Source organism: Pseudorca crassidens, chromosome 3 (assembly GCF_039906515.1).
Source record: "Pseudorca crassidens isolate mPseCra1 chromosome 3, mPseCra1.hap1, whole genome shotgun sequence".
Lineage (NCBI taxonomy): Eukaryota > Metazoa > Chordata > Mammalia > Artiodactyla > Delphinidae > Pseudorca > Pseudorca crassidens.
Genome location: NC_090298.1, coordinates 46,496,439 through 46,524,302, shown reverse-complemented (window position 1 = coordinate 46,524,302; position 27,864 = coordinate 46,496,439). Strand labels below are relative to the sequence as shown.

Below are 27,864 nucleotides of genomic sequence, written 5' to 3'. Positions count from 1 at the left end.
GTCAGAGAGCAGACTTGAAAGCCCAATAGACATAATAAACTGAGACTGGGCCTTCCCTGGTGGTGCAGTGGTTGAGAGTCCGCCTGCCGATGCAGGGGACATGGGTTCATGTCCTAGTCCGGGAAGATCCCACATGCCGCAGAGCGGCTGGGCCCGTGAGCCATGGCTGCTAAGCCTGCGCGTCCGGAGCCTGTGCTCTGCAACGGGAGAGGCCACGATAGTGAGAGGCCCGCGTACCGTAAAAAAAATTAAAAAATAAACTGAGACTGAACAAGGTACAGATAGAGTCAGGTCAAGTTTAATATGAATATTGTGAGAGCCTGTGTTCTATCCCTGGGTTAAGTACTTTCCTGCTGGGATGAGTCCTTAGAGCAACAGACTTTGGAAATTGAATAACTTTAAATTATCTATTTGCTACAAATACACTTACCAATTGAAAAAACAGTAGACTACTTAACTGGTTTGCCTTAATGAAAAAAACAACAAAAGCCTTCAACAAATCATTGTTGTTTGGCTGGATGGGTTGAAAGAATGAACAAAAATTAAGGGAGAGAGGGAGGAAAGAATGTGTGGAAGGAAGGAGAGAAGCGAAGAAAAAAAGGAGAAAAAGAGGCACATGAAAGAGGGAGGAAAGGAAGTGAAGGAGGGAGATCAGCGAGGGAAATACGTCCCCTAATTTCACTAGTTTTTTTTTTTTTTTTTTTTAAGCTATGTATTGATGTTGTGCAGAGTAGTGGTTTTCAAACTTTCTTGTGCAGTGGAATCCTAGAGGACTTGTTAAAACTGCTTGCTGGGCTCCATCCCAGAGTTTCTTTTTTTTTTTTTAAGATGTTGGGGATAGGACTTTATTAATTAGTTTATTTAGTTTTGCTGTGTTGGTTCTTCGTTTCTGTGCATGGGCTTTCTCCAGTTGTGGCAAGTGGAGGCAGCTCTTCATTGCGGTGCGTGGGCTTCTCACTATCGCGGCCTCTCCTGTTGCGGAGCACAGGCTCCAGACACGCAGGCTCAGTAGTTGTGGCTCACGGGCCCAGTCGCTCCGTGGCATGTGGGATCCTCCCAGACCAGGGCTTGAACCCATGTCCCCTGCATTAGCAGGCAGACTCTCAACTGCTGCGCCACCAGGGAAGCACCGAATTTCACTAGTTTTAAAAGCCAATGTTTATTATTAATAAATTAGGTACCCTCTCAATCAAATCTTATACTCCTTTTTTTCCAATCTTCACAACTCAGATTTTCATATCTCAGTGTAGTATGTTCATAAAACACTTTTTTGGATTTTTAAAGAGATGATTAACAACGTTAGCAGCTCAGAGGTTTTTTGCTGGAGACAAAATATGGATAACAAATTATATCAAATAAGTATAATTACAAGTCAATGCTTCTAAGTTTAAATTCAGTAAGTTGTTATGGTTAAAAACATTTCACTCTATTTTCTCCCTGTATAAAGGCTTCTTATAAATAATAGCTTATACTTATAGAGTGTCCATAAAGTCTGGAAATATAATGTTTTATATTTTAATAGGCCAAAGATATCCTTTTTGATATCATGTGTTGTCACCCATGTTTCCAGACTAAGTTCCAGGCACTGTTCTAAGTGATTTACATGTATTGATTCATTTAGACTCTGCTTCGTTAGTATTTTTCTCACCTTATCACCACCTCACCCCTAGCAAGTGAGTTTGCACACACACACACACACACACACACACACACATACACACATCTTTGCAGTTGGAATTCTGGCTCTCATGGAGTTCTAGAACATGAGAGCACACGATTGGCCACAGAGACTCAGAAAAGCGTAGCTGCGGATGTGACCAGCACTACCCTAGCATTTATGGGTGTGGACGGGTGGTCGCCGCACTCACCCTTGGCTGTGGTTTTGCTTCCTTGCTTTGGAAGTGGTGTGGAGAGTTTTATTTTACTTTTTGGTGTTTCTCTTGGTTCCTCTAGAACAGGCTCAAGGTTCAGAAGGTATCCTCCCACATGCATTTGGAAAAATACATTTTGAAAACTTTTCCTGGTAATGGAAATTTTAAAGTCATTGAAAAACTTGTGCGATAGCATTTGTTGAAACAATTTCATGACAGAGTGCTTTATTGCTTTTCCCAGCAGAATTTTAGTTGTATATAATGCAAAAAAGTACATAGTCGATAAATCTAAGAGGCAAAACTATATCAGATATAGCAACTATAGATCACCTCGGAAATATTGGTGACATCTTTTTTATACAGACTTTGTTGATATTTTACGCACTCACGCAAAAGAAAAAATGCAGAATCATGGCTGGAGTTTATATAGGGCCAGTCTAAAGCCAGCCATAGCCATGTATAATTTCCATGATTTTTCTCCCCATCAATGGAAAATTACTGTCAGCTGAGCTGGGGTCTACAGACTGTGAGCAAATGTCTGTTTTCTTTGCATAACTGAGTGTTTGAAACTTTTTTCAATCTGTAAAATTACCACTAAAGGTCAGAGATTAGTTTTTCATGCATGATTAATTCCATTTGCTTTAAAAGTATTATACCAGGAGAGTAGGGGTTTTTTTCTGACTTTAAAACCAAATTAGAATTCAAATATTCACAGTTTTGAGTCAACCCCAAACCATTTCCTTCTGTTTATTTTCCCTTGGCAAAATGGTACTTTTTTAAAATGGAGATGAAAGACTTCTGAAAGAAATATGTATGTTCTCCCATATTTGAAATTAGCAAGCAGTCTAAAGATACTGAGCACCAACTCCATGGTTCAGTTTAACTTGTCTTTCATTAGATTCTAACCACTTTGAAAGCAGGGACTTTGTTGTTTAAATAAATACCCTTCGTAATTGATAACCTGTTTTTTTTTTTTCCTTAACTAATGACTGCACAAAATAAACATAAAGGCTATGTTCTTCCTTCTTAAGGAAAAATTTTCCAACTCTATGATTGGAGACAAAAGATCTTAAAAATTAATCTGCATGTAGATTGAGCTAAACTGCTATGACATCAGCAGCCATCTTGTGCAGAGAGGCTGGGCTTCCATAATTTATCACTTTAACACATTGCTGTTAATTACAAAAATAATACATCCAGAAGTTGTGGAACAAGAAGTTAAAAAATCTCACCTAATATTCTACCACAATAACACAATTATATTTTAACATTTTTTCATATTTCTTTACCTATTTTCTCTTTCCATAAATTACAGTCAATCTGTAAATGTACTTTTCTGCTCTGCTTCACTGACTACAAGAGAATAGTTTCCCCTCTTTCGGAACCTTTATTTTCCTTTTTAATGACTTCTTCGGTGTGTTTAAAGTAATTTCAGCTTAACTTATTGCATGTACAGATCTTTCTCCACTTAGGATGGGGTTATGGCCCCATAAACCCACCATAAGTTGAAAATATCGGAAATCAAAAATGCATTGAATACAGCTAACCTATGGAAGATCACAGCTTAGCCTAGCCTACGTTACACACTATTAGAATATTTACATTAGCATACAGTTGGGCAAAATCATCTAACACGAAGCCTATTTTATAATAAAGTGTTGAATGTCACATGTAATTTATTGAATACTGTACTGAGATTGAAAACCAGAAAGGTTGTGTGGGTACAGAATGGTTGTAAGTGTACTGGGTGTTTATCCTCGTTATCGGATGGCTCACTGGGAGCCGTAGCCCAGCATCATGAGAGAGGATCATACCACATATTGCTAGCTCAGGAAAAAGATCAAAATTCCAAATTCCAAGTACAGTTTCTACTGAATGTGTATTGCTTTTGCACCACTGTAAGGTCGAAAAATCTTAAGTGATACCTTGTAAGACCTTGTAAGTTGGGAACCTTCTATTCTGTAAGCAGCTGCCCCTCAGGGAATACACAGGTTTTTCTTTCAAATATCAAGGAAAATGCAGAGTATTTTATGATTTTAATTAATTACTTCTTGTCAAAAAATTTAGTCTCGGGCTTCCCTGGTGGCGCGGTGGTTGGGAGTCCGCCTGCCGATGCGGGGGACGTGGGTTCGTGCCCCGGTCCGGGAGGATCCCACATGCCGCGGAGTGGCTGGGCCCGTGAGCCATGGCCGCTGAGCCTGCGCGTCCGGAGCCTGTGCTCCGCGACGGGAGAGGCCACGGCGGTGAGAGGCCCGCGAACCGCAAAAAAAAAAAAAAAATTAGTCTCACATTCTTACCCCTGAAGAGGTATGTGTCCCTAGCTGTGTGGCCTAAGCAAGTTATTCAACTGTGCTGCACCTCAGTTTTCTCATCTGTAAATGAGGATAGCATACAGAGTAGGACTAAATGCTATATTTGTTATTGTTAGTATTATTTTTAGTCTAAAACTTCCTCTAATTTGACAGAAAAGATACATTCAAAACAATTCACTAGGTTTGTAATAAACTATGTGACAGTTATTTAAATGCCTTCAGTGTATCCCACACCAGAAGAAACTGGGACTTAGACTCAAATGTTGATTAGGTATTCTTTCTCAAGGTACCTGCCATTAGTTAATTTAAAAATGCAATCTATTCTCTGTCATTTGTCAAAGCTCTATTACTCCTGGCTTATTTTACATAAAGAGGAGAGCCGTCTGTCAAGGAGGAAGTAAGATGGGTGACAACCAAAATTCCATATGTGCTTTAATCTTGCTGCCTTCTGAGAGGTTAAGATCAGACACATTTGCTTTGGTTTGAGGAATAACTGGGTACCCAGTCCACTGTCATCACAGAGAGACTGGAAGTACCAGAAGGTAGAATGAATAGTTTACAGTGAGCCTCTCTGCTCTCAGCTCTGAGAATATCCAGCTGCATAACCTCAAGGGAACTACCTGGAAAAAATGAAGGAAATGCTTTGAGTTGGAGAACTTTGCATTTCCTGTGAGCAACGCATCTTCCGCCCTTCTCTGGCCCGCATCCCCATTATTCTCACATCACGTCTTCCGGCTCATTCACTGCCTGGACCTGGTGATCCAGATCCTTAAGATGTTTATGAATATGAAAAACAGATTAAGTCAGACTGAAGTTGACTGTGCCTGCTGGGACTGTGGCCGGTAATTTGGGGTGTCATGTTACGTTGCAGAGACTGAAAGTGGGATGGACCTAAAATATGTCTCCTTAATGAAAAGGCTGTTGGGAAAGCCTGCTGGTCCCCTCACTGGGTGCTGCTATCTAAGTGAGGCAATGTGCTGATTGATTTCAATGAAGAGCTGAAAAAAAAATCATTAACCGGCCTCCCTCCCACTGACTGATGAAGGAAGATAACACATGCGCGCTTGCCCTGTTTGTCCCCTCTAGGGAGAGGTATGAATGCAGCTGCTTCTGGAGGGCCAGGATGGGGTCTTCTCAAAACCTTCCCTGGCTGAGGTTCTTCCTGCATGCCAGTTGCTCCCTACCAAGCCAGTGGGTGCTCTCAAAGTCTAGGCAAGTGCCAGAAACATCTTGGTTGACTGAGATGTGCACTGGCCTGCTAAAGGCAGCCGGTATGTGAAGAGGGAATGTCACCAGCTCCCTGGTCTCAAATTATCAGCCTGCTTTGACAGCTGAGCAGGTGGTGCATGCCTGTCCTCTGGCACTGAGGCCATGACCAGTGTTTGTGGAGTGACCACAGTCTCAATCCCTAAAGTAGGCTTGGAAATATTCCACTGAGACCGGAAGGCAGCACTTGAACCTGGCATCAGGTTTTGGAGTTGTGTCTAAAAATGGGCTTTCTCGTTCCTCTACCTCTGCCCATGTGTAAGGCAGCAAATATTTTCATAGAGGTGAGAAAGACGGGTATTTATTATGGTATCTGTTTATCTCAGACCAGTCACCATGCCAAGTTCACAGCCGTCATCAGTTAAGTTTGGTGAAGATTACCTCCTCCATCCACAACTGAAATGACAGTAACCACATTCTAGAATTCATTATGCAGAGCTGTTCTGTGGATAAGTTAATAGGTAGTTTAAAAAATTAACTAGATATAGCCTTTCCTCTTCCACATAAGTCAAGCTGATTTCTCTACTTCTCCTCTGCCCATCTGAGTATAGTTTGTTTACAAATCAGAGGCAAGATGGAAATTTACTCTGAGCTTTATGGGGTCTTAACCTGCTGAAGTATCTAATTCTTTATACATTTCCTTCTTCCCCATTTCTAACCCAAAACACACCTGCACTTGCTTGCTCTAGAACGTGATCATCTATTTGGAGCTATATTGACAAACCAACATTGTATATATTTAAGGTTACAACAGATTGGTTTGATATACGTATACATTCTGAAATGATTGCCACAGTCAAGTTAAGGTGCACTTCTGTCACCTCATAGTTAACATTTTCTTGGTGTGTGTGGTAAGATCACTTAAAATCTATTCTCTCAGCGAATGTCTATATACAATACAGCATTTTCGATGGTCACCATGCTGTACATTAGATCTCCAGAACTCATTTATCTTATAACTGAAAGTTTGTACCCTTTGACCAACATCTCCCCATGTTCCCCACTCCTCAGCCCTTGGTAACTACAGTTCTACTTTCTGCTTCTATGAGTTTGGCTTTTTTAGATTCCACGTATAAGCAAGACTACACACTATTTGTCTTTTTCTCTCTGGTTTATTTCACTTCCCATAATGCCCTCCAGGTTCATCAACATTGTCTCAAATGGTAGGATTTTCTTCTTTCTTATAGCTGAATAATATTCCCTTGTGTATATGTACCCCATTTTCTTTATCCATTCATCAGTTGATGGACACTTAGGTTGTTTCCATACCTTAGCTATTGTGATTAATGCTCCAGTGAACGTGGGAGTGCGGATATATCTTCAAGATAGTGATTTCATTTCCTTTGGATATATACCCAGTATTGGGATTTCTGAGTCATATGATGGTTCTATTTTTTGAGGAACCTCCACACTGTTTTCCATAGTGGCTGTACCAATTTACATTCCCACCAACAGTACACAGAGGTTTCCTGTTCTCCAAACCCTTGCCAACACTTTTTTTTTTTTTACTTTTTGATAAACGTCATGCTAACAGGTGTGAAGTGATATCTCATTGTGGTTTTGATTTGCATTTCCCTGATGATTAGTGATGTTGAATACCTCTTTATGTACCTATTTATGTATGTCCTCTTTGGAGAAATGTCTGTTTAGGTTTTCTGCCCTATTTTTAATCAGATTATTTGGGTCCTTTCTTTTGTTTTTTGGGTTATTTTGCTATTGCGTTGCCTGTGTTCCTTATATTAAATATTTTGGATATTAATCCCTTGTCAGGTATGTGGTTTGCAAATATTTTCTCTCATTCTGTAGGTTGCCTTTTCATTTTGTTGATGGTTTCCTTTGCTGTGCAGAAGCTTTTTAGTTTGATGTAGTCTCACGTATCTATTTTTGCTTTTGTTGCCTATACTCTGAATGCCATATCCAAAAAATCATTGCCAGGACCAATGTCAAGAAGATTTTTCCCTATCATCAGCTACATAAGCTATCTCTATAACATAAAAAAAAATACATTTAATGTTCAAAGAAGGAGTCCAGGTAATATCTTTTAAAAGAAATAGTTTTACAGAAACATGTGAAGAAAAAAGTTGCTTTCATAAACTTTGTGATTATGCTGGTTCCAGATCTCCAATATGTCTTTATGATTGCAACACCCTATAGCTCTGAAGCTACAAGCATTCATAATGTGGAAGTTTGGGCAATTATTTTTATTTATCTTTTGATCAAATATTTAAATGATTGTGAAAAGTCTAGAAACATTTTACCCTTCTTTGTTCTCTCATTTCTTTCTCATTCTTTCTTTCTCTCTTTCTCTCTCTTCTTAACATTTAAAACAGCTCTAAATTCATTCCTATTCCTACTCAGCAAAATGGAGATCAAAATCACACTGAAATGTCTATTCCCCGCTCCCCCCGCCCCCCCCCCCCACCGCTGCCTCACCATTTCACAGTGGGCTTTCTCCTTCCTAAGCATTTATGGAGGGAAAGAGTCGAAAAGGTCCTCTACTGGCCTCAGACATCTGAAGAAGATCTGTCCTTTTTCTCTCCCCAAGTTAAAATACTTGCTCTAAATAATTGGAGATTTGGGGGCCATTCTGACACATCTGGCTTTTTAATAGTGTTGACTAATATGAGTCTATGGTGGCTCCAGGCTTGTCGTTTTTGTTTTGTTTTGTTTTGTTGTTGTTGTTTTTCTTAAGACAGGTAAACCTTGTTAAGGTTTATTGTTGATTGATTTTCAGTATCTTTAGTGTGCTCATTTTATAAAGGGATATGTCAAGTGCACACACATGTATGTGTGTTTTTGTGTGTGTTGGTTCACACCATCAGAAAATATACTGATTTCAGAGTAACACTGATTTAGGTCCAGGCAAATAAATGCACATTGCCATTTCTTCTAGAAATAACATTTGCCTGGCAACATATGATTTATTCATAATGAGTGCCTAGCACACACACAAATGGTAAAGTATGTTTTGGTTCATGTAGTAAACACTCTGAAGCTGTAAGCATTTTTTTTTTAAATTTCAATGTTTCTTATTGACCTACCCCCGTGGCATCCCACTTCATGTGTGTATGTGCCAGGGGCTGAAGAAGCCAAATGTCAAAGAAAAGCAAGGACGTAAAGAAAAACAGGAGGAACTTGAGAAAGGTTGTATTAAAGTAAAATGGTAACATTTCAGTGTTTGAGAAAGAACAAACAAACATAACAATCTCACTTTAATCCCCTTTTATTTATAGTTTCCAAGTCCCAATCAAAACTCTTCTTTGGTGTCACAAAATAATGGAAGAGGCGTCTACTGGTCTAGGTTTCCCCAGAAGTAAACCTGAGACAAGAAGTACCACTAGTTTATCTAGAAAGTCCACAAAACATAAGTAAAGAAGTGAGGAAGTGAGACAGGGAATGGAAGGACACAAATGCATCATCAAGCCAGTTACCCCAGTGGGCAAGTGAAGCTGAGTCCCACTGGGCACACTCGCAAGACAGTGTGTGTGGGATACTCCTCAGAGTTACGCCATCCATGGGATGAGGAAGCTGGAGTCCTTATCCACCAACTCCCCCATCCATCACCTGTTTCTGGGGGTTATTAATAACCCACCACTCTGGTTTACTTATCCATGGGTCAAGCATGTTACCTATGGCCAGAAAAATAGCCCTTAGACAAAGACTCGCAGGTATTTAAAAAACAAAACCAAACAAGCAAACAAACAAACAAAAAACGTTCAGATGGGGAGCTGCAGATTTTGGAGGATTCAGCTTTGAGAGGCAGGTATTCAGAGCATATAGGCGCCAATACCTGCCTCTATGTAGGTCATAGATACTGAGTTAATTTCATCTGCATGTTTATACAAGTATTTTCAATTAAGGCTTCTCTTTATTCCGTGTGTTTGGAAAATGTAAACAAAACTATTATTGTTTTTACATTAGTGTCTTGGCATTTGAATATATGACACCAGAGATGATTTAATAAATATAAAGCAAATCCATCTGATTTCTCAAGCATCAGATGTACGGCCATATATATGTACTTGAAGTTCTCTGTAGACTACCATTTGAAAGAAGAGCTTCCATAGGGTGTGATTTAAAGACATTTTTCTACAAGCTGTTTAATTAGAATGGGCTTTAAAAATACTGTATCATATCATAAACCTTCAAAACAAAATGGTTAATCGTCTTCTGAAGGCCATAGAAAATGTTTCTTAAATGTCATTCTCAAATACCACTTCTAGAGTGAAGGTAAAACAATTGTTTCCCCACCAGCTGAAATGTGGTTTCGCCAAATACAAGATGAAATAACTCCAGTGGTTAACTTAGCTTTCTCTTGATTTAGGAAGATAAACGCAACATTTTAGTTATGATTCACTCAAGGAATTTAAGAAGTTCTCTTAAATTATTTTGAGCAACAAAGCAAAAATAGAGGCCTGGAATCCCCGTGTTCGAGGGAACCTTTAAAAGTTCTACCTGCTCCTCAGGGCCTGACTGCCCATTCTCACATTTTCATTGTGTTTTTCTTCTACCTAAAGCTCCAATACGTCTCCTCACAGAAATCGCCTCTTCCAGCAACCCCAAGGGAGCCTATTCTATTTTTGTTAAAACGTTCTTCTTTATGTAATTCCAAGTCTCTTCATCAAGATTTCCTGGTGGAATAACACTTTACATCGCTGTAGGCATCTCTCAGGTCTTGCCCATCCTTTTTGTCTCTGTCATTCCTCCCAGAAGAATGGTCTTCTCTTTTCTACCAGCTTTCAAGACCCAATCCAGGATCCTGTTTCCTTGACATCTTCTCTGACTATCCATCCCACAAGGATTTTTTCCTTCTCTACATTTTTATCATAACATTCCTGATCTGTGTCATTCATTCATTTGTTGATCTGCCCAATGTTTGTTGAGTGCTTCCTATGGTCCAGGCACTGTTCCAGTTACTGGAGATATAGGAGGATGTAAAGCAGGCAATTCCTGTGCTCATAGAAGTTCTATTCTAGGAGGTGAGATCCACAATGAAGAACACAACAATTTCACATATGATAAGACCTAGGAAGTGAATAAAATACAATAATGTGGTGCTTTTCATGGGTGTGTGTCTCTTACCAACCACCCCCTCTTCTTATTGTAAACTCCCTGAAGCAAATACTACCTCTTTATATTTATTTGTATTTATTATAGTGACCCCAAAATACTGACTCATCTTCATAAGTATGTGATACTATTCTAAATAGATAGTGTTTAATCATTTGGGATTTATGTGAAGTTGGATTAAGTTGGTAATGTCTTAATTAGAGTTGATGCTGCTTGGAAAAAACACATTTGACACTTGTGGAAGCCTTAACAGATGTCAGAGTGTTGGTAGGTTCCCTTACACTATGTTAACTCTGAAGCTGTCCTGGAAGTGTATGAACTAGTTTCACTTTCAACTGTCTACCCTTGACTTCCTATGAAATCAAGACAGATTTTGCTATCCCTTAGCTTTCCCCTAACTTCTGTTGACCCCTCCCCCTCCAACCCCATCAGGCCCCCACTTCTCCTTTAGAAAAATCGGAAAGGTTAAGTCACCTACTTACATTTAATTACACGCCCAACCCTGTTTTGATTTTTGTGATGAATATAAGGAACTATGAGATCCCAGTTAATGTATACATTGTATACAGTGCCTCACAATGAAATATGATGACTCCAATTAAGATGAAAAAGCTTCTATTTATCAGCACAGAATTATTCCCTTTGAATGATCATACAGCAGCTGACCCTGTCTAAGCGCATGAACTTAACCTTGTTTTTAAATTATCATACAGCAGCTGACCCTGTCTAACCTCGTGAACTTAACCTTGTTTTTGGGGTGTGTGTGTGTGTGTGTGTGTGTGTGTGTGTGTGTGTGTTTTACTGATTGCCAGTGGTACCAGATCCTGAATTAGTACTTAGCAACATCAGCATTCATAGCATAAAAGAAGTGCATGGTCCAAAGGAGTTAGGCATGACCTTTCCAAACATCAACTTACAGCTACAAAATAATGAATAATTGCAACTCCTTAAGGGGTTGTTTTGAATATTTGAAGAAAAAACATAGATAAAGAACCAAGTGTAGGGCTTCCCTGGTGGCACAGTGGTTGAGAGTCTGCCTGCCGGTGCAGGGGACGCGGGTTCGTGCCCTGGTTCGGGAGGATCCCACATGCCACGGAGTGGCTGGGCCCGTGAGCCATGGCCACTGAGCCTGCGCGTCCGGAGCCTGTGCTCTGCAGTGGGAGGGGCCACAGCAGTGCGAGGCCTGCATACCGCAAAAAAAAAAAAAAGAACCAAGTGGATAGTAAGTGTTAAACAAATACGAGTTTCCTCTACCTTCTCTGAGTTACCAAATTACTCATTCAGCTAGTCACTCAGACTTTGGTTAATGATTAGCTAAAGAGTAACAGTGACGATTTTTATGTTTTTAATTGAGTCTACTAGGATTGGTTTCATGGATGGATGGAATAAGCACTTGCCGTTTCATCACAATTAATTCTCCAAAAATTTTTTGTTAAAGGCCTGAAATGTTTGAAATTAATTCCACTGGTTAAGTTATTGGTATTTACTATACCTACTCTTAAAATATAAATAACTGATATTAACTCACTGTTGCATTAGCCAGTCTACATAAAGGAGTTTCTCTGAGATTAGTAAAACGGTAAGTCAGTAAATCCTAAACGATGGTTAAAAGGAAATCTGGTAACACAGCCAGCACTCCCCACATCAAATTTATTTTGTTTGGCTTTACAGTGTTGGCCAGGCAGTATTTTATAAATTTTGAGTTAGCACCACTATTTTAAAAGGAGAGATCTCTCATATAATTCCAAATTTCTGTTTACAAGCAAAAAACGTTGGTCACGTTGGGGTATCATTCCTGGTGGATGAGCCATTCTTTAGGAAAGAGTGGCTTTTTATGGACATCTGATTACCCCAATAAAAATCTTCAAATGGTTCAATGACCTTTGGTCATCGTCTTTTCATTTTCTCCAAAAGCATCCTGTTAAACTATTCCTAGTACTCCACTTTAAAGGGCACATAGAAAATGTTTCCTCTGGAGCCATAAATACTCTTGAGGCCAAATTATTATTATAATACAGCTATGATTGTTTTTTCATTCATTCCAGAATCTTAACAATTGAACAAAAGGGAGATACTATCTTCTTTAATAGTAAGAGTTAACATTTATTGAGTCTCTGACTACGTGCTGAACACTGTTCTAAGCATTTTACCTACATCATCTAATATACTTCTCCCAGTCACCTCAATTACACCCATTTTACAGTAGAACAGACTAAGGCATAGAAAGGTAAAGCCACGTGGCTCGGGTAAGGAGCCAGGTTGGGATTTATATGTTGTCACTCTGACTCGTGGTCTTCCTAACCACTGTCTGATACCACTTTCTCTGTATTGCCCAGTGTGTTAGCCTCAGTGCTTCAACTGGAGCCTTTGGGATCTATTTAAAGATGAAAAACACAGTTGTATTGTCTCATCATTTGAGAAACAGAAAGATAGGACTGCCATGTTGCAGGACTCAAAAGACACAATTCACATCATGGGTTGTGTAAATGGTACCCCCTGGAGTTGTGCAAAGTACAGTTTGCATAGACATATGCAGTGGCCCTGCTAACAGGATCCTGCCCACAAAAGGGGATTTTTACTCTTTGTTCCTTTAAAGATTTTTAGTGAGCCGCCCCCCAGACAGCTTCTACTTAGGTCTCTCCTCATGCTAGGAATCAAAGATCACCATTGTTTCCACAATTAGTTCTTTCACATAATCTAAAGACTGCCAGGCAGTTCTTTAGAGTGAATTGAAATTCTCTGTAGCCGTTTCTTCTGCTTCCTGTCATGTCAAGCAGTAGTTGAAGACATACGTTCTCAGAAATAATCTCTAAGGCGTTGGAGCCAGGTTGCTCACACGTTATTTCCCCAGGATAAGCAAGCGTGGTGTTGGCTCTTCTGTGCTGTTGCAGAGCTTGGTGTGCAATGGTGACTCACCATCCTTCCACAGAACATGTGGTAACCCTGCAGCCAGACTGTGCCCCGTGGTATGTGACTCCCATTGAGTCAGGAGAGTCGCTCAGGCATTAAAATTTGACCTCGTGGCCTACCTGCCGGTTACGAAAGGGCAAGAATTCCTCAGCATTACTGAAGCCGTATCATTTTCATTGTAGGACCTATTTAGGTAACAGCAACAGCAATGAAGAAAAAGCATTTGGTTATTGAGGCCCCTGTTGAATATCTTGTGCTATTTCGAAAGAACACATTCCATTTATCCTTAAAAAACAGAAAGTTCATTTCAGAGGAAATATATCAATTGTACTCACGGAGCAATGGAGCAGAATAAGAGTCAGAGTTAACTCAGATATGCCTGTTTCACTGTGGGCTGAAATCTTCTCTTGTTTCTAGTTTCTCTAATTGAAATGGAAACCTAACCCCATTTCAAAACACTATCCCGTGGGCCTGAATAAAAATAAAGTTGGCCTCATAAGGAGTCTCATCTGTCTTCTTGCACTATGGCGGAATGCTGGGTCCCCAGCAATTATCTTAGTGCCTAAGTCACTAGGCAGGCGTTTTAAAGGACAATTTAACCAACGATTTTGGTACAACCAGACAATAATATTACTGTTTTAGTTTGGTCACTCAAGTACCCAAACCCTGAATTCATTATCTCACAAGCACATGTGTTCAGTTATTAAAGAGAAATTCTAACCTTAAGGAGAATAGTATTTTTTCTTCCCAACTAAAGTATTAGGTCCTCCAGGGCGGCAACCACATCTTGTGCTTTTTTATCGTCCATGGGATCTAGAATGAGTAAGTCGTGAAGGCTGGATGCCTTACTTCACCTCTTAGCAAAGTAAAGTATAACTCATAAGTATCAATGTAGTGCAGGAAATAGCACACTATCTGGAAAGGTTAATAAATATGTCTCCTTGCATGAATCACTTCTTACCAGAATTCTCTTTCCTCCCAGATCCCAGCACCAGGGTTCTGTTGTCCATGGCACGTACTCTAGTCCTCAGTGTCTAGAGCCTGTGAACTTTTTATGGGCCTTTGAAAATATTTGAGAACTGAAAAGTAAAGTAATTGACTCCAAAATACAAAAAGAAAACTGCAAAATCCTGATTGAAGTTTAATTAAATGTTCAAAAGTGTAGCATTATGTCAACTTCGATAATTACTAAGTATTCATAAAAAGTTTATTATATTTGGAAAAAAAAACTTGTGGGCTGAGGTTTTTTTTCATTTCACAAGAATTCTAAAGTGTGTTGGATGATTGCAGAGAAAGCAGGGTTAGTCGTTAGCTAAATGAGTTTAGTAGCAAATAATTTCAAAAGCAAAATTATGAAGATCCTTTCTAGATTTTCATAACAAAAATATTGTATAATGTGGGAAGTGGATCCATTTTAATGTACTGGATGTGATGTGTAGTAGGGATTAAACTACTGTCCATTTGCAGGATTATTTTTTAAATAACTTATTTTTTTATTTATTATTTTTTAAAAAATTAAACCAAGCTGTCATTGTCATTTGGAGTTCCTATAAGGTAACTCTTAAGAAAAAGGTTAACTATCTGCAGAGAAGTCTGAATGTTAACTGGGGACTAACTTAGTCCTGGGGGAAACTAACTCACGGAAGGACTGTCAGCTGAATGAAGGCTTAAATTTCATGGACTTGGAGGGAGAGCCTTTTCACATTCTCTTCCCATATGGGGTAAGAATCTGCTCTGAAAGTGGAGAGTATTTTGCATTATCTCTTCTAGCTCCTTTGCTTTCGACTTTCCATAAAGCAACTTCTGCGAATTACCATCTTTAAGACTCAACTTTTTTGCAAAATTGTCAAAGTACTCTCTTTAAGAACACAGAGAACACACTAAAGTAGTTCCTCTGAAAATCACAGTTCTCTGCTGTGTACAGCTATTTTTTTAGAGTTCACTGCCTGCCTGGAATGAACAGGCTGTCTTTCTCCCCAGAAGAGCACAGACTGATACACAAGGTCAAGTTAAACAGTATCTAAGTCTGCTTTCCTATCCCTTATACAGGAATTATCTGTTCTAAAAGCAAAATTTAACTGTAAATATTAATATACATATAGAAATTGTTCTTGAGTTCAAAAGGAAAATTAGTCTTCATTTTGAAAAAGAATCAACATAATAAAATAAAAGTGTGTATTTTTTTTTCCAAAAGTGATTGTTGACTACTACATTTTTATATCTGGTATCTAAAATACTTGACATATTTGTAAGTTTTAATTCCTAGAATGAAAATAATGGTTAATTTCTAATGATTTTGATGTTGTGTCCACAAAAATAACTGTGACCAGTAGTGAAAGTTTATCCATCCCATCATCTTTATCTTAGGATTGCTTTAAAAAGTTAAAAAATAAAAAACTCTCCTGCTGAGATGCTATTAGCAATGCTATTTGTTTAGTTCTTGAGGTCTAAGTCCTACCCTAAGGCCTTGAGAATGCCTCTTAGGCTCCTCCAGACCTCAAGGCTCCTTTCCTCCTCAACCGTTTGAGGAGGAAACTATAGTACTTAGCTCATGAGTTTGTTTGTGTGTTTTCTTTTCTTATTTTTTAAATTTATTTTATTCAAGTATAGTTGATTCACAATGTCATGTTAAATCCTGCTGTCCAGCAAAATGATTCAGTTATACATATATATTCTTTTTCATATTCTTTTCCATTATGGTTTATCTCAGGATGTTGAATATATCAAGTTCCCTGTGCTGTAGAGTAGGACCTTGTCGTTTATATGAGTTTATTTTAAATATTAATGAGATGACATGTGTGAGCACCTTACCCGGTGCCTGGCACATGGTGAGCCTGAGTTCTAGCCACTTCTTGCACTCAACTCTCTGGGGAAGCACTCTCTGGACTTCAGTTCCCTCACCTGATAAATGGGTACGTAAAGGCTTCACGTGGCTGATGTAGAAGTTAAGTGTGTTAGTAACATCAAACATTCAGTGACTCCAAACAGGTTCTTCGAGCTCTGGCCAGAGCAGACTTCCCGTCCAGAGGCACGGCTCTCTCATTCACAGGCCGATGGGTGGTTGGCTTTGGCAGATTTTGTGGGTCTCCACAAGCACCCTCTCATTTTCCTTTCAATATGTGGTAAAACTCTTCCCGGAAAAGTCATTTCTTTGAATTGAGCTTGAAAATATCCCTGTTAGAATTGAAGTAGTTTATCTGGATTTATAGCACATGACATAATAGCTTCTCCTAAACACTTAAGAAAGAATCTTTTCCTCCTTAAAAATGATGCTGGGGTCAACTCACTGACTGCCCAAGCCTTCTCCCAGTGTGTTTCTTACCCAGTTCCTTTTTCTTTGGGAAAAAATTTTTACTGTAAGGATGTGGGAACTCTGTTTCGGCAAAGAAGGTCAAAAGTAGCTTTCAGAGATAGAGGGTTATGAAAAAGAATTCAGGCAAGATCAATTTTTGAATTCTAATTCCAGCCATGAAGCAAATGCCACAAAAGGGCACAGGAAGAAAATCTGTAAAATGCTTATCTGCCATGGTTAACCAAAAATGTACTCTGTTGTTAAGCTGACACCCTGTGAGCCAGATATTGTGCTAGGTACTGGGAATACAGAGATGAATAAACCGCATTCCTGCTTTCAAGGGGCTCACAACGTTGTGGGAAAGCCCACATGTCTGTTTAGGGCCAGACACTGGGGATACAGAGATGGGAAGCCACGATCCCTTTCCCTTCACCAGATAAGGAGAGGATCACACTGTGTTCGTAAGCACTCCGGTTGGAATTAGCACCGGAATCTGGAATTTGCTCAGCCCAGGGCAGACTGAAAAGCAGTGGGACTAGAGGAGCTGACCCCTGAGTTAATTCCTGACCAAAAAAAAAAAAAAAAAAGAGAGAGAGCAAGAGAGATAAAAGGGAAGAACAATAATGCTGCCAGAGAAGCCTGTGCAAAGATCTGAAAGTGGAAGAGAAGGAAACCTTGCAGGTGGGCAACATGTTGTCTCCTTCCATCCCAGAACAACCCTGGGAAGAAGATAAGTGTGTTATCTCATAGAAGAAAAGTGGAATCTTAGGAGATTAAGTTGTTTTCAAAGATCCCAGTCAAAATCAGTTGGTTGAACAGTAGCTGTGGAACTCTGCTGTCCCTATAATTGCTATTGCATACTGCTGAGCATTGTAAATACATTACAAAGAAGTAAAACATATACATATATAATAGTAGTAATCAAAATTAACCCAAGATATTCACCAAATTGAATGAAGCCAAGGAGACTGAACTTCTGAGCTTGTCTTGGAGTTAGCTGGCCTTTACTGCTGCTTGTGTTAGATCTTGAAGGGTGATGGGGGAGAAGGTGAAAGGCCCACAAGGCAGGGGAAAAGGCATGGGAAGATTTGGGGCAAGGCGTGTACCATGTGTATGGCTGTCATCATAGGAGAAGGCTGTAATTGATTCGGTAGGGAAGAGGAGGCTATTGAAGGTTTTTAAGCAGGGAATTTAACATTTTAAGTTTTGTCTTTGAAAGATAACCCAAAAACAATATAGAGACTAAACCTTAGATGTGTAAGATGGGAGGCAAGAGAACTATTCACAGTCTATTATGTAAAGGGAGTCAGGGGATCAGGGTCAAAACTAAGATGGAAACATAAAACAATGATTTTATCTTTTTTAAAATTTTTTTATTGAAGTATAGTTGATTCACAATGTTTTAGTTTCAGGTGTTCAGCAAAGTGATTCAGTTTTATGTGTGTATATATATATTCTTTTCCCTTATAGGTTATTACAAAATATTGAAAAATATTGAGTAGAGTCCCCTGTGCTCTACAGTAGGTCCTTGTTGGGTATCTACTTTATATATAGTATTTGTGTATCCATTAATCCCAAACTGAATTCATCCCTCCACCACCCACCCCTTCCCCTTTGGTAACCATAAATTTGTTTTCTATGTCTGTGGGTCTATTTCTGTTTTGTAAATAAGTTCATTTGTATCATTTTTTTAGATTCCACATATAGGCGATATCATATGATAAAATGATTTTAAATCAAAGTATTATAATAGTAACATCATACACTTTAAAGTTTTAAAACTGCTCTCCCTCATATTTATTGAATTCTCTTTTAAAACTTATTTTTAAGAGAAGATACCATATATCGAGCCCTCACTATATGCCAAACACTTTTGGCAAGATTTTATGTGTCTCATTTAATCCTCACAAACCCTATTTTATCTCCATTTTATAGCCTAGGAATCAGGCTTAGAGAAGGTTAAGTACCTTGTTCAAGGTCAAACAACTAGTCACTAGTGGTGTTTGGATTTGCACCCAGGCAATCTGACCTCAAAGGCTACTTTTTAACCCTCTTTAATTAACAGACATTGTCTCAAAAAGCAGACTTTTTACATTAAATAGAACTTATTTGTAATTGTGGTCAAGGGGAAATTACTTGAGTTGCCTGGATTATTTTACCATTACTTTTAACATGGGCAAGGAAAAATGTTATCAAACAAATGTAAATTAAATGAGTCCACTGAAACTTTGCTTTCTAGTAAATCAATTTCCTTCATTATCTATTGCATCAGGTGTTAAATTATCATTAAAGGACATTCTATGTGCATTTATTTTTGACACATTTTTTTCCAAATCCTATTTTAATGAAAACCTCCAGTTGTCTCACAATGTTAGAAACAAGGGCTTCAGTTGGCAATGTGATTTTTCCAGTTGTATGATGTCTTTCAAAAAATCTTTTAAAAATTATTTTTATTAATTTAATTCAATTTTAGAATATAGCATTGTCCCTTGAGATAGGTAAATAGCATTAGGAACCACTTGATTAAACATAGGGTCTGGTATGAATCTGAAAGCAGAACTAAAGATATAATATGACCTATAATTTGGATACATGCTGATAACATTTATGTGCATTTAAACAAAGTACCAGCTAAAGAGATGATTTAAAGGAAAAACAGACATTGGTCAAGGCAATATTTTTGCTCTTGACTGTGTCTATGTAACAGCAAGCAACACTTTATAAAATAGAGTCAGTGATGAATAAAGCAAGTACATTGATTTCTCAAGGTGAGAATCCATGTCTTAAACCTTTTATTTCTTTTTTTTTTTTTTTTTTGGTGGTGTGTGGGCCTCTCACTGTTGTGGCCTCTCCCATTTCGGAGCACAGGCTCCAGATGCACAGGCTCAGCGGCCATGGCTCACGGGCCCAGCCGCTCCGCGGCATGTGGGATCTTCCCGGACCAGGGCACGAACCCGTGTCCCCTGCATTGGCAGGCGGACTTTCAATCACTGCACCACCAGGGAAGCCCTTAAACCTTTTATTTCTAATGCTTTGCTTTGCTCTTTAAGAACGAGACATCTAGAACAAGACTGGCTATCAGTTCCTGAATGTACCATTAAAATTTAATCTTTTTGATTCCACTTACATCAGTACTTAAATTCATGGAGACAGAAAGCAGAATGGTGGTTGTCTGGGTTCAGGAGGAGAGGGGAATGGGTGTTATTGTTTAACGGGTATTACATCGTTACACTTTGAGAAAATGAAAAAGTTCGGAGACGGATGTTGGTGATGGTTGCCCAACAATGTGAATGTACTTAATGCCATTGAGTTGTACACTAAAAAGGGTTAAAGTGGTAAATTTCATGTTATGTCTGTTTTACCACAGAAAAAAAATAAACTTAATCTTGACGTTTGCTTATAGAGGGTCCAAATATAATTAGCCGTTTGATAAAGAGAATAGCTAATTCCTTCATTTTAAAGTAAAATCTATAGATTGCTAGCTTCAAAATGGTGGACAGACGACCTCCCTACCCCACTTTTCTCTAAAAACATCACCCAAATCAATAACATGAGTGAACTCTGAAAATAGGGATCGTACAGAGGTGTGTATAGTGTACACCCATCCACAAGCCCTCACTCTCAGTATAGTCAGCGTACCCTCCCCTTGGAAGACAGAGATTCTGGAATAACAGGCAGAGAGAGCAGCAGGAATAGCTGTGCAAACAGGAGGATGAAACAGAACTCTGCAAATTGATCAGGAAGACCTCCACTTCCCTTCTGTTGCCCACATCGGAACGCTAGCAGGCAGATTTACACCCGTCCCTAGAAAACGCAAACTACCTCAGAGGAAACAGTCTTACAGTGACATTTAGGGTGGTCACATAAAATACCTGCTGGGCACTGACCACACTATAGCCACCCCTGCAGTGCACAAGCCCTACCCAGGCACCCACAGCCAGCATCATCCTTCTAGGCCTCAGCTTCATCTATGAACCAGAGTCAGGGATCCAGGCAGGAGTTTGAGGATCCTACTCTCACCACTGTCTGATGAGCTATTTGAATGCATCTCTTTAATACCATTTAAATATTTCATTAAAATGAGGTTACATTTACAAAGATACATGTAATTTGAGAATTAAGAGGACCATGAAGAGTGAAAAAAGGAGAAGCAGGGGTTAGAATATAAAGGAAATACAATAGCACTTATGAAACTTTAAACAACTTACTTGATCCATGCCATGTGGGTTTTTGGTTTTTTTTGATCCAGTATTTTGAATTAGTGCAAAGTTCTCAAAGCCAATTATAAAGTGCATATCCTGTCCACATTACTGATCCCAGGCAAAAATGTTGATACTAGTTTTAAAAACTAGTTTTCTGCACCTTTTAACTGACAATATAATTTGTTGACAAATGTTGAAATCTATACCTTATCAGAAATCTCACATATTGTTACCTTTTAAAATGATCATTTGTTAGCCAGTATTACTTAATGAGGCAATCAAAATGCCATGTGTTGTGTAGGTAACAGCAAACCACCCTTACCCATGCTAGGAGTAAGACTAAAGACCTTATCCCCTTTACAGCTAACAGGCTCGTGATCTTGTCATATATATCCTCATTATGAATCTAAAAATTAGAAAAAGGACAGTGAACTTAGATTGTTTAATCCTGGATATATTGAAAATCTAGAATTTATTGGCTGTTAAATATGTCCATTGTTATGCCAGTAACATGCACACATACACCATTTACAATGGATATTTATTCATTGCTGCTGTCCAGCTGAAGAGAATGGATGTCTTAAAAACAATTCCCCAAAACATAATAGCAACTTTTAATCTCCCTCTCTTCTCCCTCACCAACCCACTCCCCTTTCTCATAAGCAAACACACACACGCGTGTGTGCGCGCGCGCACGCACGCACACACAGCAGATACATCTGGATCCAATTACTTTTTCTACCGCCAGTGATATGACTTTGAACAAATCACTAGCTTTCTTTATTCATAAAATTATCACCCCTAATTTGCAGGGTGGCTGTGATGAATAAATAAGAAAGTATGTAATGTACTTATTAGGTAATTAGTAAATAATAGTAATTATTATTTTTTTAATTTATGACAGCTTTATTGTTTTAAATTAATTTTTCAATGCAGAGTCAATCTCTAATCAGTGTAGAATCATTTAGTTTTTCCATTTGTTTTGTCAATTTTGTTGGTTGTGTTTTTCAAGGAATTTTTCCATGCTGCTTAAATTTTCAAATTTATTGGCATAAAGCTGTTCGTAATACATTTTCATTAATTTTTTATGTCTATAGAACTGACACTGATAATTTGTGTTTTCTCAGATCAGTTCTTTATCAGCATTACTAGGTGTTCGTCAATTTATTATTCTTTACAAGGAACCAGCTTTCGGCTTCGATGATTTTCTTTTTTATGTCATTGTTTTATACTCTTATCTTTATTTTTTATTTTATTTTTCTTTTATTCTACTGTTAAAGTATAATTAGCTGTTATCTTTCTAGCTTTTTGATATTATACTTTATAAAATGTTGTCAATTTTTCTTCTTTTCTTTTTACCCCCCAGCTTTATTGAGGTATAATTGGCAAATAAAACTATGTGTATTTAAAGTGTACAACATGATGATTTAATATTTGTATATATTGTGAAATGATTACCACAATCAGGTTAATGAACACTTCTATCACCTTACATAGTTACCATTTTTTATGGTGATAATACTTAAGACCTACTCTCTTAGAAAACTGCAAGTTTACAATACAGTATTAACTATAGTCACTGTGTGGTATGTTAGATTCACTGAACTTATTCTTCTCATAACTGAAGGTTTGTACACTTTGACCAGTATCTCTCCATTCTCCCCTCACCCATATTACCATTCTACACTCTGTTTCTATGATTTTGACTTTTTTTTTTTCTTTTAGATTCCACATATAAGTGAGATCATACAGTATTTGTCTTTCTCTGGCTTATTCACTTAGCATAAGGTCCTCTGGGTTCATCCATGTTGTCACAGATGGCAGGATTTCCTTCTTTCCCGTGGCTGATTAATATTGCATTTTACATATCTATAAATATATATACACACACTACATATATATGCTATATATACTATATGATCTATGATATATATATCATATAATCTTTACTCATCCATTGGGGGACACTTAAGTTGCTTCCAAATCTTGGCTGTTGTGAATACTGCTGCAATGAACATGGAAGTGCAGATATCTCCTTGAGAAACTGGTTTCTTTCCTTTGGATAAATACCTAGAAGTGGAATTGCTGGATCACATGGTAGTTCTATTTTTGATTTTTTTTGAGGAACTCCATTCTGTTTTTTATGATGGCTGCACCAATTTACATTCCTACCAAGAGTGTACAAGGGTCCCCTTTCCTTCACATCTTTACTAGCATTTGTTATTGCTTGTCTTTTTGATTAAAAAAGTCTTAATAGGTGTGTGAGGTGCTATGTTATTGTGGTTTTGATTTGCAATTCCCTGATGATTAATTATGTTGAACATCTTTTTATGTACCTATTAGCCATTTGTATGTCTGCTCAGGTCCTTTGCCCATTTATTAATCATATTATTTGGGTTCTTTTGCTATTGAGTTGTATGAGTTTCATATTGTATTTAAAATATTAACACTTTATCAGATATGTGGTTTGCAAATATCTTCTCCCATTTCATAGGTTACATTTTCACTTTTGTGATATTGTGATTTATAAGAAATATATATTTGGTCATTCAGCTGACCAAAATCTCTTTCTAATATATATTAGGTCTTTTTCCACTCTTCCTGGTTCATACCTCTTAAAACCGCTGGAATTTCCTGTGGTAAGGGCCATAAAGGTGTCTTTTGTTTTGTTAATGAGGTAACTTAAGGAAGAGGACTGGTTGGTAGGGGAACCCACCAATCCTTTAGAGGGTTGGAACTTTCAGTTTCACCCAGACCTCTGGGAAGGAGAGGGGCTAGAGGTTGAATCAATCCTCAAAGACCAGCGATTTAATTAGTCTTACCTGTAACAAAGAAGCCTCCATAAAAATGGAAAGAATGGGGTTCAGAGAGCTTCTGGATTGGTGAATATGGGGAGATGAGGGCCAAGTGGTGCTCTAGAAGAAAGAGTGTGGAAGCTTTTTTTCCTGTCCCCGTACCATGTATGCATCTTTTCCATTTGCCTGTTCCTGAGTTATATCCTTTTATAATAAACCAGTAATCTAGTGAGTAAATGAGTTTCCTAAACTCTTGTTAGCAGCTCTAGCAAATTAATCAGATCCAAGGAGGGGGTCATGGGAACCTCTGATTTATAACCAGTTTTTCAGAAGCACAAGTAACAACCTGCGCTTGCAACTGACATCTGTAGAGAGCAGGAGGCTGTCTTGTGGGCACTTAACCTGTGGAATCTGATATTATCTCCAGGTGGATGGTGTCAGTATTGAGTTGAATTCTCAGACACCCTGCTGGTGTCAGAGAATTGCTTGTTGGTATGGGAAAGCCTTCCCCACACTCACACACTTTACAATTGGGTGCAGAACCCAAAAGAATTTCGTTGATGATTTCATTTGCTGTGCAGAAGCATTTTAGCTTGATGTAAAGATTCAATGCAATACCTATAAAAACTCCAATGGCATTTTTCACATAAATAAAAAAGACAATTCTACCATTCACATGGAACTACAAAAGACCATTAATAGCTGAAACAATTTTGAAACAGAAGGACAAAGCTGGAGGCATCACATTTCCTGATTTCAGGCTATACTGCAAAGCTATAGTAATCAAAACAGTATGATACTGACATAAAAACAGACCCACAGATCAATGGAACAGAATAGAGAGCCCAGAAATTTACCCATGCATTTTTGGTCAATTAATTTTTAATAAAGGAGCCAAGGACATACATTGGGGAAAGGATAATCTCTTCAATAAATGGTGTTGGGAAAACTGGATAACCACATGCAAAAGAATGAAACTGGACCCCTATCTTACACCATTCACAAAACTTTACTTGAAATAGATTAAAGACTTAAATAGAAGACCTGAAACTGTAAAATTCCTAGAAGAAAATAGGGAAAAACTCCTTGACATTGGTCTTGGCAATGATTTTTTAGATAGGACACCAAAAGCACAGGCAACAAAAGCAAAATAAAACAAGTGGGATTACATCAAATCATGATAATTATTGTTCTAACCTGACATTTTACAAAAGAGGTAGGAAACCTGAAGGTCAGAAGCCTTCAAAATGTAATACTTTGAGCTTTTCCTCGGAGTTAAGGAATTTAGCTCCAAAGACATTTATGCTTATAGAAAAGTCCTTGAATCCAAATGTATACTTAGTGAGTGTAGTAAGATAATAGAAACAGCTCAAAATCTGCTCCAGATTCCCCTCCAGATAAAGGAAATACCACATTATTCCTCAATAAGGAGGAAGTGGTGCAAGATTTCAAAATGTCTTGTTTTTTATAATATTAGAGTACAGTGTAGAATGCCAGGAAACTGTAATCAAAAACAAAAAACAAAACCCTGCAGATCCATGGTCATTTTTTCCTAAAAAGTTAGTTGACATATATACAGTCCTGAATTTAAGCACATTTAACAGGCCTGCATATATTGTTAGATCATAGCATGGTTCTCAAAAATCTGCTCATGACAGATCTGTTGTAATCTGAAAATAAGAGTTTACTCAGAGAAGATTTGAAAGTGGGCAGAGTATTTCAAAGTAATAATATCTGAAAAAACTTGGATTGTATAGTAAAATCATTTCTTAACCGTTCATTCAGTTGGTTTCAGTTACTGTTTTATGTTTAACTCTTGGCTTTTGGTAAACGTCCTTAGTCCCATAAGTCGTGCTCACCATTGAATAAGAGAAGGGGAATCATGTTTAGGGTGCACCCAGTCTAGTTGCATGCAACTGGTGCTTTCCACAGGAGTGTTGCCCATATTGCCTTGTGACACCAATTAGTATGAGAGAGATTTTCAGTGATAGTTGTACTTTTTTTTTTTCTATTAATACTTATATTGGGGGGAAAATGTAATCAGCATATCAAACCCATTTATCAAATAAAGTTATCATTTAAATTTATGTTAAGTTAAAAAAAGTGAGTCAATGAAGAAAAATATCTAGTGAGTAAAGGTATAGATGCCAGTATGGCAGAGTTGTAGAGGTTGTGTCCAGATGCCTGAAGTTTAGGAAACATCATACTGCACAGTGGTTTGATTCAACCAAATGTATACGGTTGGATGACCTCAGTGAACATAAACATTTGTAGTACAGTCCTTTGAAATGTTGTGGTGACAATAGTCAAACAGAGGTTTATACAACACTATACAATTTAGTGCATCGGGGAAATGCTAGAAATCATAGCAGCTTCTAGATTAAATGTATGCTCTTCAAAGCCATCCAGACAAGTGCCTCATGGTTCCTAAAGTCCACTCTCCTCAGATTCAGGCATCCACGTTAGCCATCTTATACACTATCATATATTTGTATACTAACAGGAATGTTTGGCATTGGGAGCAGAGCTATATCCCTCCATTCTGAGAAGCTTTTCAGAGGAAAATTATGTGATAGTCAACATATAAAACATTATTTAAGAAATTTCCCTGTGACTCCAATAAAGATGTAAAAAAAAAAAAAAATTTCCCTGTGAAAAAATTGCCTTAGGATGGAGAAAACACTGTAATATTCAGCAAGTATTATTAGGGTTTTTGAAAATTATTATTATTTTGTCACTACCTTGTTTTAGCACTTTTTAAATATTTATTAAATTTAATTAATTAATTCATTAATTTTGGCTGTGTCAGGTCTTAGTTGCCGCATGCAGGATCTTCGTTGAGGCATGTGGGCTCTTTTGTTGTGGTACTTGGGTTCTTCGTTGCAGCATACAGGCTTCTCTCTAGTTGTGGCGGCAGAGCGCGTGGTTTCTGTAGTTTGTGGCACATGGGCTCTCTAGTTGAGGAGCGCAGGCACAGTAGTTGTGGCACGCGAGCTTATTTGCCCCTTGGCATGTGGGATCTTAGTTCCCCAACCAGGGATCGAACCCACGTCTCCTGCATTGGAAGGCAGATTCTTTACCACTGGACCACCAGGGAAGTCCCCTGTCACTACCTTAAATGTTAGGGGTAAGAGCAAAAGTAAAAATTTCAATCTCCGTGGCCTGGTACTATTGTGTATCTGTCTTTTCCTGTAATGGCAACCTTGAAGTAGGGATCCAGGAAGCTTTGAATCTTCTGGTTAGTCTCATATGTTGTCAGATTACCCGCTACTTAAACTCAGTTTCTTTGGGCACAGGAATGATATATTAGTCATTAAGGGACTGTTACACAATGTTTAGGAGATACCCAACAAGTGGGCTAGGATTTTCAGAGATAGATTCTTGGAATACGTGTAACATTGAGCAGCACACAGGACAGCACTAACCTAAAGAGGTTAAAGATGTGTTTGTGACAGGGAAGGGAGTGCCGGTGAGCTAAGTAATCTCACTGGGACAGAGAGCCTTCTGGTGGATGGTGGGGCACAGGACTGACTATTTCAGGAGAGTTTAACACACAACATTCAGACATTACATTTTGTGATCACTGTCATTTTCTTTCTGAAATGACAGTTAGAAGATATTTGCTGGACCTTGCATGATAGAGAACAGTGCTTCAAATAAGTAATAGTAGTTGGTTACTTTTACTCAGTCTGGGTTTTTTTTTCCCCCACATTAAAATTCCAAGAAAAAAAGATAAACCTCTTTTTGTAAGCCCCCTGAGTAGTTCCCTCAGCTTTCTTTTGAATTTCTGAAAAGATGTGATTGGTTAACCTGCCTTAAAGTGGCAGCAACATGTTAAACACGGAACAGAGCCAAGAATCCATGAAGGCCCCTGAATAGTCATAGGAAAACTGAAAAGCTTAAGGAGATAACTATATGTCAAGCAATTTATTGGTATTTACCTGAAGAGGCCTGAGGGTCACTCAGAGGAGACTAAATAATAAATGCACCTTGAAGTGTGACCAGGGGAGGAGCTGAAGTGTTTGTTGTAATGAGCAGCCAGAGGTCTGGCGGGATGCCTTACTACATTAATTTTCCAAGTCCTTTGGGTGGGTCACAATTGCGCTAAAACATCCTGCCTGCAAATGCTAAATAAATACCAAGTTC

The 27,864-nt window shown here is 38.3% G+C and overlaps 1 protein-coding gene across 17 annotated transcripts in view; it reads left to right on the top strand.

Moving 5' to 3' along the window:
- Nucleotides 1-27,864, top strand: part of PDE4D (phosphodiesterase 4D) — a 1,449,034-nt gene that overhangs the window by 1,134,420 nt on the left and 286,750 nt on the right. The window lies entirely within an intron of this gene.